This window comes from Antechinus flavipes, chromosome 1, assembly GCF_016432865.1.
Source record: "Antechinus flavipes isolate AdamAnt ecotype Samford, QLD, Australia chromosome 1, AdamAnt_v2, whole genome shotgun sequence".
NCBI classification, from domain to species: domain Eukaryota; kingdom Metazoa; phylum Chordata; class Mammalia; order Dasyuromorphia; family Dasyuridae; genus Antechinus; species Antechinus flavipes.
This window is the reverse complement of record NC_067398.1, coordinates 486,823,478-486,838,012: the sequence shown is the minus strand read 5'-3', so window position 1 is coordinate 486,838,012 and position 14,535 is coordinate 486,823,478.

Genomic DNA, 14,535 nt, shown 5'->3' with positions numbered 1-14,535 from the left:
ATTTTAGATCTGATACAGCTAGGCCACCTTCATTTGATTTTTTTTTTCATTAATTCCTTTGAAATTCTTTATCTTTTGTTTTTCTATATGGAATTTGTTGTTATTTTTTCTAGGTCATCAAAATAATTTTTTGGGAGTCTGATTGGTACAGCACTAAATAAATAGGTTAGTTTAGGTAGTATTGTCATCTTTATTATATTTGCTTGCTCCATCCAAGAGCATTTGATAATTTTCCAATTGCTTAGATCTGACTTTATTTGAGTGGGAAGTGTTTTGCAGTTTTGTTCTTATAGTTTCTGATTTTCTCTTGGCAGATAGATTCCTAAATATTTTATACTATCAGTAGTTACTTTAAATAGAATTTCTCTTTGTAACTCTGAGTGTTGGATTTTGTTAGTGAAATATAAGAATGCTGATGACTTATGTGGGTTTGTTTGGTATTCTGCAACTTTGCTAAAGGTGTGAATTGTTTCTAATAGCTTTTTAGTAGAATCTCTGGGGTTCTCTAAGTATACCATCATATCATCAGCAAAGAGTGATAGTTTGGTTTCCTCATTACCTACTCTAATTTCTTTAATCTCTTTCTCAACTCTTACTGCCAAAGCTAGCATTTCTAATATAATATTGAATAGTAACAATGATAGTAGGCAATCTTGTTTCATTCCTGATCTTACTGGGAATGGTTGCAGTTTGTCTCCATTACATATGATACTTACTGATAGTTTTAAACAGATGTTACTGATTATTTTAAGGAAAAGTCCATTTATTCCTATGTTCTCAAGTTTTTAATAGCAATGGATGTTGGATTTTATCAAATGCTTTTCTGAATCTATTGAGATTATCATATGTATTTTGTTAATTTGGTTTTTAATATGGTCAATTATACTAATTGTTTTCCTAATATTGAACCAGCCCTGCATTCCTGTTATAAATCCTACTTGATCATGGTGTATTATCCTGGGGATAATTTTCTGTAATCATTTTGCTAATATATTATTTAAGATTTTAGCATTAATATTCATTAAGGAGATTGATCTATAATTTTCTTTCTCTGTTTTCAACCTACTTGGTTTAGGTATCAGTACCATGTGTGTGTCATAAAAGGAATGCGGTAGGACTCCTTCATTCTCTATTTTTTCAAATAGTTTATATAGCATTGGGATTAATTGTTCTTTAAATGTTTGGTAGAATTCACATATAAATCCATCTGGTCCTGGAGATTTTTTCTTAAGGAGTTGATTAATAGCTTTTTCTTTTTCTGAAATGGGACTATTTAACCAATTTGCTTCCTTCTCAGTTAATCTGGGAAGCCTATATTTTTGGAGGTAGTCATCCATTTCACTTAGGTTATGAAATTTATTGGCATAAAATTGTGCAGAGCAACTCCTTATTATTACTCTAATTTCCTCTTCATTGGTGGAAAGTTCTCTCTTTTCATTTTTAAGACTTACAATTTGATTTTCTTCTTTCCTTTTTCTAATCAGATTTACCAAAGATTTATCAATTTTGTTTTTTTTATAAAAACAACTTTTAATTTTATTTATTAATTCAATAGTTTTTTTTTTTTTTTTTTTTTTAGTTTCAATTTTATTGATCTCTCCTTTTTTTTTTTTTTTTTAGAATTTCAAGTTTGGTATTTGATTTGGGGGGGTGGATTAGTTTGATCTTATTCTAGCTTTTTAAGGTGCAACCCCAGTTCATTGATCTTCTCTTTATCTATTTTATTCAAGTAAGGCTCTAAAGATATAAAATATCCCCTTATTACCACTTTGGCTACATCTCACAAATTTTGGGTATGATGTCTCATAGTTATTATCTTGAGCGAAATTATTAATTGTGTCTATAATTTGTTGTTTCACCCAATCATTCTTTAAGATGAGATTATTTAGTTTCCAATTACTTTTTGGTCTATTTACCCCTGACTTTTTGTTGAATGTAGTTTTTATTGCATTGTGATCTGAAAAGAAAGCATTTACTATTTCTGCCTTCCTGAATTTAATTTTGAGGTCTTTATGTCCGAATATATTGTCAATTTTTGTATAGGTTTCATGAACTTCTAAGAAGAAAGTATACTCCTTTCTGTCACCACTCAAGTTTCTCCGAAGATCTATCATACCTATTTTTTCTAATATTCTATTTACGTCTTTAATTTCTTTCTTCTTCTTCTTCTTCTTCTTCTTCTTCTTCTTCTTCTTCTTCTTCTTCTTCTTCTTCTTCTTCTTCTTCTTCTTCTTTTTTTTTGTGTGTGTGTGTGTGGTTTGATTTACCTAATTCTGAGACTGCAAGTTTGAGATCTTCCACTATTATAGTTTTATTGTCTATTTTTTCTTGCAACTCTCTTAACTTTTCCTTTAGGAAGTTAGATGGTATGCCATTTGGTGCATATATCTTTAGTATTTTAGTATTTTTTTGCTTCATTGTTTATGCTACCCTTTAGCAAGATATAGTGCCCTTCCTTATCATTTTTAATTAGATAAATTTTTGCTTGTGCTTGATCTGGGATCAGGATGGCTATTCCTGCTTTTTTTGACTTCACCTGAAGCATAATAGATTCTGCTCCAGCCTTTTAACTTTACTCTGTATATATCTCTCTGCTTTAAATGTGTTTCCTGCAAACAACATATTGTAGGGTTCTGAATTTTGATCCAGTCTGCAATCTGCCTCTGCTTTATGGGGGCATTCATCCTATTCATATTTACTGTTAAAATTATTAATTCTGTATTTCCTGACATCTTATTATCCCCAGATTATGCTTTTCTTTTTCTTGCCCTGTTCTTCCTCCCTTCCCCAGTATTAAACTTATGGGCCCCACTTGGGTCACACAGCTCTCCCTCTTTAGGATTCCTCCCTCCTCCCTTTGATTCCCTTCTCTTTTCTTGTACTCTTCCCTTATTACTCCTTTCCTTTTCCCTTTTTTTTTCTCTCACTTTTCAATGAAGTGAGAGAAGATTCTCTGTAAAACAAATATGCCAATTATTTTCTCTTTGAGCCAACTTTGAGGAGAGTAGGATTCACATAATGTTCCTCCCTCTCTCTCTAAAATCCCTCAGATATGATAGGTTTCCTTTTCCTCTTCGTGGAATGTAGTTTCCCTCTTTTTATCTCTCCTTTTCCCTTTTTCTGACTCTATCGCCTTTCCATTTCTTCTTCCTTTTTTTTTTTATATTAGTAAAATCAAATTATACATGTGGCCTTTACATATATCCACAACAGAAATATAGTTCTCAAGAGTTCCTTTTACCTTTTTCTGCTTCTCTTGAGTTCTATGGTTGGAAATAAAAATTTTTGTTTAAATTTGTTTTTTTCCTTAGAATCAAATGGAATTCATGTTTCATTAAATGTCCATCTTCTTCCATGAAAGAAAGTGATCTGCTTAGCTGGGTAGTTTATTCTTGGCTGCATTCCATGGTCTTTTACCTTTTGAAATAACAGATTCCAGGCCCTTTGATCCTTTAATGTAGAGACAGCCAGATCTTGATTGACCCTTATTGTGGCTCCTCAGTATTTAAATGTTTTTTTTTTTTTTTTCCTGGTTGATTGTAATATTTTTCCCTTAGTCTGATAGTTTTGGAATTTGGCCACAATATTCCTTGGAGTTTTTATTTTAGGGTCTTTTTTAGAAGGCATTCAATGATTTCTTTCAATGACTATTTTACCTGCTGATTCTATTTCTTCTGGGCAGTTCTCTTTGATGATTTCTTGTAAAATAGTATCTAGGCTCTTTGTTTTCATCATAATTTTCAGGAAGTCCAATAATCCTCAGACTATCTCTCCTAAATCTGTTTTCCAGATCTTTTCTTTTTTACAAGTAGATATTTAATGTTTTTTTCCTAATTTTTCATTTTTATTTTGGTTTTGCTTGATTGATTCTTGATGTCTCAAAGAATCATTCATTTCTATTTGTTCAGTTCTGATTTTTAATGAGTTATTTTCTTCATTAGCTTTTTTTTAAACTTTCTTTTTGTATATGTCCAATTGAGTTTTTAAATGAATTGTTTTCCTCTATGGAATTTTTTTTTCCATTTCACTATTTTTTTTTAGTAAGTTATTTTCTTTTTCCAATTCACAAATCCTACTTTCCTGGGATTTCTTTACCTTTTCCAATTCACAAATTCTGTTTTTCTGCACTTCCTGTATGTTCTTTATCTTTTCCAAATCACATTTCAGGAAGTTATTACTGTTTTGCATAGCTTTTCTTTCCTTTCCCCATTTTTCTTCTGGCTCTCTTTTAAGATTTTTAATAGTCTCTTTTCAGAGAGTTTTGTGTTATGAGGACCAGGTTAGAGCCCACTTTGGGGTATTGTCTGGAGACTGTCTGCTATTAGTCTCCTCAGGGTTGAAAACCTGCTCTCTTAGCTAATTCAGTTTCAATTGATCAAAGATGGGCAGAAGCAGCTACACCCAAAGAAAGAACACTGGGAGATGAATATAAACTGCTTGCATTTTTGTTTTTCTTCCCGGATTATTTATACCTTCTGAATTCAATTCTCCCTGTACAACAAGAAAACTGTTTGGTTCTGCACACATATATTGTATCCAGGATATACTGTAACCTATTCAACCTGTAAAGGATTGCTTGCCATCTGGGGGAGGGGGTGGAGGGAGGGAGGGGAAAAATCGGAACAGAAGTGAATGCAAGGGATAATGTTGTAAAAAATTACCCTGGCATGAGTTCTATCAATAAAAAGTTATTTAAAAAAAAAAAGAAAAAAAAAAGAAAAGAAAACCTGCTCTCTTTCTGTATAGAAGCTATCAATCATCCTTTTGATTTTTTTACTCATTTTTTAAAAAAGCCTCTAGGGTCTGCCTTCAGAGCAAGGAGGTCACCAGCTTCCTCTGCAGAGCATTGATAGGCATATGGACAGTAGTTTTCCTGTCAATGGGCTGCAAACAGCATCAAGGTGTGGAATGCTCTGGGAAAAGCTCCACACCAGAAGTGACTCAGGTCTGGGTATCATGGCTGAGCAGCGGAAGTGCCCAGCAAAGAATCCCACTGTGCAGATTAACTGCCCTGGGATTAGAAGCTAAACAGCAAAAGTGTCACTACCCCAAATCAAAGTCTGCTATGGGGCTGTGGGTATTAGCAGTTGCCCAACTAATTGCCTGGCATGGCACAGGAAGTATCTCTGCCCAGGGAAGTACAGTTATGCTGCAGAAGTTCTATTGCTCCAGGACAAGCCCCCAATTGGGCAGATTAGAAACTACCCCAGGCTGTGCCCCCCTGTCATGCAGATTTGTGAGTGCCCTGGCTCATGCTGCAGAATGCATTTGCACAGTGTGCTGTGGTCTGTGCTGAGTCACTTCCAGTTTTGGGTGAGTATAGCCACATCTTGTTAGATTCTGGCATTTTTTAGAGTACCATTTACCTTTTGCTTTAATTTCTATGTTCTTCTACTGTTTTGCAAGTAAAGCAGAGCAGTCAGCCTATGGCAGAGTTGTCTCTGTAAATTTTCTAATCACGAAGGCCACCTCTGCCCAATCTGATCAATATACTAGCCTCTAGTTCTATCCTTGTTTGCGAGGGTCTATTCCCACCACTCAGGACAAATTATTTCTGGTGATCTTCCAGATTACCTTCAGCTGGCGAGTTGTTGCACTTCCAACCTTCATGAATTTTACAAGTCAAGCACTATTTTTGACACTGAATTTAATAGGTAGTGAGGGTATAAGAGAGGCTCAGAAAGTTGCATGTGCCTTTTCGACCATCTTGGCTCTGCCCCAGTCAATTGTTTTTTCTATCAGCTCTGAATTTACTTTATAATATATACCTTATTTTCTCATTAGATTAGCATCACAGAAACAGTCATATAGAGGAGAATGGAATTTAATCAGTCAGGAAAGAAAAGGGGCAAGGTTGTCAAGAAGTTCATATCCTATTATTATTTAGTCAACAAGTCTAGTCAACAAGCATTAACTTATTGCCTACTATTTGAATGATATTTTGCTAAGAGCTTGTCATTAGTTTCTCTTCTTAAGGGACTCACAATCTGATGAGAGACAACATATATACAAAGTGACTATGTACAGGATACATTAGAGATACCTTAGAAGGAAACTAAAATTAAGTATAAGTGGAAAAGGTTTCTGGCAGAAGGAATGATTTCATTTGGTATTTGTAAGAAATTAGGGATGCCAGGAGACATGTGAGAGAGAGTTACGTGATGATCTGGCAACTGTGCCAAAAATATAGGAAGTAATATTATCTATTCATCTGTATCCTATTATGATCTCCTACACTAAGCCAATTAATTTGAGATTAGAAACTCTGAACCTCAATGGCATTATCTATAAATTGAATGTTTTACATTGCATTCTTGAAATCTAGACTCAAATATTTTATTATTATTATTATTAAAGAATATGTTGAATAACAACAACAACAAAAAAAGAATATAAGTTACTAAGATATGAAAAAAAGCCAAGTAGAAATCTCTCCTAAATGCTCCTTTAGGAATTTGAATGCTGTACCACTTGGTGCATATAAGTTTAGTATTGCAGTTAATTGAGTTTTCTGCACATTAAAATGCCAGATGAAATCCAAAGATTTTTTTTTAATGGCTCTTTAACTGCTCCTATAATATTTGCATGAAATAATTGTTTTCATCTTAAAATCTTACTTCTTTATTTTAACATTAATGGTCATAAGATTCAGTGAATCTTGTGTTTTTCTTGTTTTTTTTAGGTAGATCATGTAAACATATTCCTTTGACTCATCTACTATTCCCACTGGATGATCCTCTTTAATGATCATTTTATTAATACAACATTTGTGGTGAGACCATTTAGTATGAATGGTTTATATATTTACCTTATACCTGGTAATGTTCTATGTGGAGGATTATGCACATAATGAGTATTGATTAGAATCATAATGGATATCCTAGATGGCATGAATGAAAATCTGAAAAGTGTTTAACTCCCACACAGGTAACATATCTCCTACAAGGTAAATCAGTGTACACATTTATTTTTATCTAAGTCTTTGTTAAATATTAGTAATATATCCTTGGCTGATTGTGGGAAAAGTGATATTTTATTTAAACAGTAAATAATGTCAAAGACTAGCTTATTTACTTTGTATAATTGGGAATCACAAAGATTCAAATCTATTAGGATTTCTAATCATAAGAGAAACAGTCAGGGAGCAATCATTTCTGCCTATATTTTCCTAGCATTGGTTAACTCGTTTCACCAAATGTTTATGTGTAAATGGATTACTTTTCTTAGCAAAATGAATGAAATAATAGCTTTATAAAACAAAAGAAAATTGAAGGGAAGAGGAATTCTTTGATTGACAAGGCAAATAGACATATGCAAATTTATTGAAAGCCTTGATAAATGTAATAACCTATTTGACTTCAACCAACTGGGACTACTAATTTGGAATTCTGTATGTTTTTACAATAAACGTGATTTCATAAAATATAAATACTATTTGTTTGAAATACTTTGATGCATTATCATTTCTTATGTATTTTATATAAAATATTTCAGCAGGAATAACAAGATCTATTAAAGCATAATGAGGAAAGGCATTTAAAGGAATTTGAATACTTGCTGTGATGGATACCAATATATCTAATAACAGATAAATACAAAGTTAGTTATTCTGTTAGACAAAAGTGTAGTTCTTATGATCTCTATTTTACAAAGTGGGAATAGAATGTCAGAGAGGTCACATAACTTGACAAAGACAGCACATGTCTGCCAAATGGGGAAATCAGGACTAGAACTTGTTTTTTCTGTGAATGAGTCATAGTCAACACTGCACTTCCAAAACAAAACAAAATAGACTGGTATTTTCATTTATCTGTCTTATTATCAACTTAGATTAAACATATCTCATCAAAAATGTAACTAAAAATCCAGCAGCTGAAACAAATTCATGGGAATGAGACAGAGTTTCTAGGGATGGATAAGGCCTGAGGATGATAAGACAAACATAATAGTTGCAACCCAAGTTCCAAAGTATGTAATTCTCTTTACTCCAAGCCTGCAAGAGATTTGGGATAAAGTTGGAATGATCAAAGAATAAGAGAGCTAAACTACAATCTGCTCAGTTGCTTTAACCACTTCCGTCTTCCAGAGAAAGAAGATTGAAGATGCTAGCTCTACTTCAGGTTTCAGAAAGAAAACCCTAAGAAGGCAACATAAGAGGACTTGACAGTCTCTATAATGTTCCTATGTTTAACTTATCACACTAGAGACCTTGAATAAAATCTAATGCTCTTTTTTTTTTTTTTGGTTGAACTGAGTTTTCTCACTCTCAATATGAGAACTCCTTTGCTCTCTATTGTTTACATTTTCCTGTGTATCCTTTCTCTGAATTCCTTTTTATTGCATAGGAAAAATTGGCTCATTTCCTCCCTTCTATGTGCATTCATTGTGGAATTAATATTTGATGGAAAAGGGATCATGCATTGATTATATAGCTTAGGGTTTTGGTTCTCACATTAATATGACAGCAAATGGAAAGTACCGTAAACCTAAAAATCACATCCCTCATATTTATAACCTTTAAGGGAGTGGAAACAATCCTAGTCTGGTACTCTCTCTCTCAGAGGAGAAAAGATTGGACAACCTTGTGACTCCAAACTCCTGCTTTGGTTCCTGGGGAATTAAAATTTCCTTTGGCGAGGGTTGGAAGAGTGAATAAAAGCTAGTCTTTCTACTCCTTCCAAGCCACACAGAACCCTCATTCTACAGGTGGAGCATAAGCTATCACTACACATTAATTCATTTAAGCATAAGGAACAAAATTTTAATAAATGCGACCATTCCAAACACTCATAATTTATAAATTACATCAGTCAAAGCTCTTTCAAAATATATAGAACAAGGTAAGAACAACAAAATCATGTGGAAATAGCATCAAGTGTATAATATACTTATCTGTTCCTGGAATTGCAGTAGCAATCATTTCATTCTTTTTACTTATCTGCCCAATGAATATCACAGTTCTATGAATACAGTATGTGTTAGATATTTGTTGTTTAATTTATTAATTTACATGTTCAATATGATTACAGAATTCATCAATGTGTATAGAGTTCTAGCTATTTTCTGAGATTTTCAAGTCTTTGATGGACAAAGAAAGCTAGATGATGGTGAAACTAGAGAGCAGTTCCTCCAATAAAACATGGTTCAAATAATCTTAGAACATGGACTTTCTTGATTACAGATTCCATATTAAATGAGAAGGTTGGATTACATGTCCCTCAAGATCCTTCTTGTTTATATTATGCATGATTTCTTTTTAAAAATGTTTCCTCACCCCTTTTCCTTTCATATTAAGTATGATTTCATGTACATAGCACAATGCTAGATAGAAATTAAAATAAACTTAACTCATTAAGTTGGAAAATCATTTAAGCATATTATTTCACAAAATTTTTCTTCTTTCATCTTTAATATAATGTTGCTTATTGTAGTGTAAGAGTTCAGTTAAATCTTTTTTTGATTTTATATTCCTTTTAATATATAATGAATGTTTTCTTCTGATTCCAATGATGTCTTAGACCACTTAAAAGTTAAAAATCTAATATTCATATCCACAAATTTCCTATTTTCAGAGATAAAAAAGAAGAAAAAAAACAACTTTGCTATTATTAGAGAAAGCTGTTGTAGGGATCCATTAGAGAGAAAGGGAATACATTAAGCGCCACTGCTAAATGAAGGAGAATAATCAAGCCAGCAACTTTGTGTCTAGCTGGATCCCAGTGATAATGACAGTAGTGATAATTAATTACATGAGCGATGCACAATGTTTTCTTCCCTGACAAGAAAGAAGCTACACTATTTATATCTTGTACAGGAAAAATGAAAGCCAGGAGAGCACACCTTTGAACCTCTACTCAAATGTGCTATGTATAGTCTTTAGATTCTATAATGGCTATGACACCCTGAATGATGTACCCCTTCAGAAGAAACACAAAGAGCCAAACAAACAAAATTTCAAAAATTCAGATCACTAAAAAATAGCTAGTCTTCCTTCTATTGCTTGTCTACAGCTACAGAATAAACAACCAGACTCTGTTATACACTAGAGACATAAATAAAAAGAATGAAATTATCTCTATGAGCAATTTCAGGAATGGATAAATATACATTTCATCCTATTCCCACATGATTTTGCTTATCTTGTTCTATATATATATATATATATATATATATATATATTATATATATATATATATATTTAAATTTTATTTTATTTAATAATAACTTTGTATTGACAGAATCCATGCCAGGATAATTTTTACACGACATTATCCCTTGCAATCACTTATGTTTCGTTTTTTCCCCTCCCTCCCTCCTCCCCCCCCCAAAGATGGCAAGCAGTCCTATATATGTTAAATATGTTGCAGTATATCCTAGATACAATACATATTTCCAGAACCGAACAGTTCTCCCGCTGCACAGGGAGAATTGGATTCAGAAGGTAAAAATAACTCGGGAAGAAAATCAAAAATGCAAATAGTTCACATTCATTTCCCAGTATTCCTTCTTTGGGTGTAGCTGTTTCTGTCCATCATTTCTCCAATGAAACTCAGTTAAGTCTCTTTGTCAGAGAAATCCACTTCCATCAGAACACATCCTCATACAATATCGTTGTCGAAGTGTATAATGATCTCCTGGTTCTGCTCATCTCACTTAGCATCAGTCCATGTAGGTCTCTCCAAGTCTCTCTGTATTCATCCTGCTGGTCAATCCTTACAGAGCAATAATATTCCATAACATTCATATACCACAATTTATCCAGCCATTCTCCAATTGATGGGCATCCATTCATTTTCCAGTTTCTAGCCACTACAAACAGGGCTGCTACAAACATTTTGGCACATACAGGTCCCCTTCCCTTTTTTAGTATCTCTTTGGGGTATAAGCCCAATAGAAACACTGCTGGATCAAAGGGTATGCACAGTTTGATAACTTTTTGGGCATAATTCCAGATTGCTCTCCAGAATGGTTGGATTTGTTCACAACTCCACCAACAATGCATCAGTGTCCCTGTTTTCCCGCATCCCCTCCAACATTCATCATTATTTTTTCCTGTCATCTTAGCCAATCTGACAGGTGTGTAGTGATATCTCAGAGTTGTCTTAATTTGCATTTCTCTGATCAATAGTGATTTGGAACACCCTTTCATGTGAGTGGTAATAGTTTCTATTTCTTCATCTGAAAATTGTCTGTTCATATCCTTTGACCATTTATCAATTGGAGAATGGCTTGATTTTTTATAAATTTGAGTCAGTTCTCTATATATTTTGGAAATGAGGCCTTTATCAGAACCTTTAATTGTAAAGATGTTTTCCCAGTTTGTTACTTCCCTACTAATCTTGTTTGCATTCGTTCTGTTTGTACAAAGGCTTTTTAGTTTGATATAATCAAAATTTTCTATTTTGTGATCGGTAATGGTCTCTAGTTCATCTTTGGTCACAAATTTCTTTCTCCTCCACAAGTCTGAGAGATAAACTATCCTATGTTCCTCTAATTTATTTATAATCTCGTTCTTTATGCCTAGGCCATGGACCCATTTTGATCTTATCTTGGTATGTGGTGTTAAGTGTGCGTCCTTGCCTAATTTCTGCCATACTAATTTCCAGTTATCCCAGCAGTTTTTATCAAATAATGAAATCTTATCCCAAAATTTAGAATCTTTGGGTTTGTCAAACACTAGATTGCTATAGTTGACTATTCTGTCTTGTGAACCTAACCTTTTCCACTGATCAACTAATCTATTTCTAAGCCAATACCAAATGGTTTTGGTGACTGCTGCTTTATAATATAATTTTAGATCAGGTACAGCTGGGCCACCTTCATTTGATTTTTTTTTTCATTAATTCCCTTGAGATTCTCGACTTTTTATTGTTCCATATGAATTTTGTTGTTATTTTTTCTAGATCATTAAAATATTTTCTTGGAAGTCTGATTGGTATAGCACTAAATAAATAGATTAGTTTAGGGAGTATTGTCATCTTTATTATATTCGCTCGGCCTATCCAAGAGCACTTAATATTTTTCCAATTATTTAAGTCTGACTTTATTTGTGTGAAAACTTTTTTGTAATTTTGCTCATATAATTCCTGACTTTCCTTTGGTAGGTAGATTCCCAAATATTTTATGCTATCAACAGTTATTTTGAATGGAATTTCTCTTTGTATCTCTTGCTCTTGGATTTTGTTGGTGGTGTATAAGAATGCTGAGGATTTATGGGGATTTATTTTGTATCCTGCTACTTTGCTAAAATTATGAATTATTTCTAATAGCTTTTTAGTAGAATCTCTGGGGTTTTTACCATCATATCATCTGCAAAGAGTGATAGTTTGGTTTCCTCATTGCCTACTCTAATTCCTTTAATCTCTTTCTCGACTCTTATTGCAGAGGCCAGTGTTTCTAATACAATATTGAATAATAATGGTGATAGTGGGCAACCTTGCTTCACTCCAGATCTTACTGGGAAAGGTTCCAGTTTTTCCCCATTGCATATGATGCTTACTGAAGGTTTAAAATATATGCTCCTGACTATTTTAAGGAAAAGTCCATTTATTCCTATGCTCTCAAGTGTTTTTATTAGGAATGGCTGTTGGATTTTATCAAATGCTTTTTCTGCATCTATTGAGATGATCATATGGTTTTTGTTTGGTTGGTTGTTGATATAGTCAATTATGTTAATAGTTTTCCTAATATTGAACCAGCCCTGCATTCCTGGTATAAATCCTACTTGGTCATAGTGTATTATCCTGGGGATGATTTTCTGTAATCTTTTTGCTAATATTTTATTTAAAATTTTAGCATCAATATTCATTAGGGAGATTGGTCTATAATTTTCTTTCTCTGTTTTCAGCCTACCTGGTTTAGGTATCAGTACCATATCTGTGTCATAAAAGGAGTTTGGTAGGACTCGTTCAATCCCTACTTCTTCAAATAGTTTATTTAGCATTGGAGTTAATTGATCTTTAAATGTTTGATAGAATTCAGATGTAAATCCATCTGGTCCTGGGGTTTTTTCCTTAGGGAGTTGATTGATAGTTTGTTCTATTTCTTTTTCTGAGATAGGAGTGTTTAGGATATTTACTTCTTCCTCTGTTAGTTTAGGCAAGCTATATTTTTGGAGGTATTCTTCTATTTCATTTAAGTTGTCGAATTTATTGGCGTAAAGTTGGGCAAAGTAACTCCTAATTATTGCTCTAATTTCCTCTTCATTAGTGGTGAGTTCTCCCTTTTCATTTTTAAGACTAACAATTTGATTTTCCTCTTTCCTTTTTTTAATCAGATTTACTAAGGGTTTGTCTATTTTGTTGGTTTTTTCATAGAACCAACTCTTAGTTTTATTAATTAATTCAATAGTTTTTTTACTTTCAATTTTATTGATCTCTCCTTTTATTTTTTGAATTTCAAGTTTAGTGTTTGATTGGGGGTTTTTAATTTGTTCCTTTTCTAGCATTTTTAGTTGCAAGCCCAATTCATTGACCTTCTCTTTCTCTATTTTATACAAATAGGCCTCTAGAGATATGAGATTTCCCCTTATTACCGCTTTGGCTGCATCCCATACATTTTGGTATGATGTCTCATTATTATCATTTTCTTGGATGAAGTTATTAATTATGTCTATAATTTGCTGTTTCACCCAATCATTCTTTAGTATGAGATTATTTAGTTTCCAATTATTTTTTGGTCTACTTTCCTGTGGCTTTTTATTGAATGTAATTTTCAATGCATCATGGTCTGAAAAGGATGCATTTACTCTTTCTGCCTTACTGCATTTGAGTTTGAGGTTTTTATGTCCTAATATATGGTCAATTTTTGTATAAGTTCCATGAACTGCTGAAAAGAAGGTGTACTCCTTTCTGTCCCCATTACATTTTCTCCAGAGATCTATCATATCTAATTTTTCTAGTATTCTATTTATCTCTTTGACTTCTTTCTTATTTATTTTGTGGTTTGATTTATCTAATTCTGAGAGTGCAAGGTTGAGATCTCCCACTATTATAGTTTTACTGTCTATTTCTTCTTGCAGCTCTCTTAATTTCTCTTTTAAGAATTTAGATGCTACACTACTTGGTGCATATATGTTTAATATAGATACTTCTTCATTATTCATTCTACCCTTTAGCAAGATATAGTGCCCTTCCTTATCTCTTTTGATTAGATCAATTTTTGCTTTAGCTTGATCTGAGATCAGGATGGCTACCCCTGCTTTTTTGGCTTCACCTGAAGCATAGTAGGTTTTGCTCCAACCTTTTACCTTTAACCTGCATGTGTCTCCCCGCTTCAGGTGTGTTTCCTGTAAACAACATATTGTAGGATTCTGGCTTTTAATCCATTCTGGTAACCGCTTCCTCTTTATAGAGGAGTTTACCCCGTTCACATTTATGGTTAAAATGACCAATTCTGTATTACTTGCCATCTTGTTAACCCCGGTTTATGCTTTTCTCCCTTCTTACTCCCTTACCCCCCTTCCCAGTATTAAGCTTGTGAGCACCACTTGCTTCTCACAGCCCTCCCTTTTTTAGTATCTCTCCCCCCCCCTTA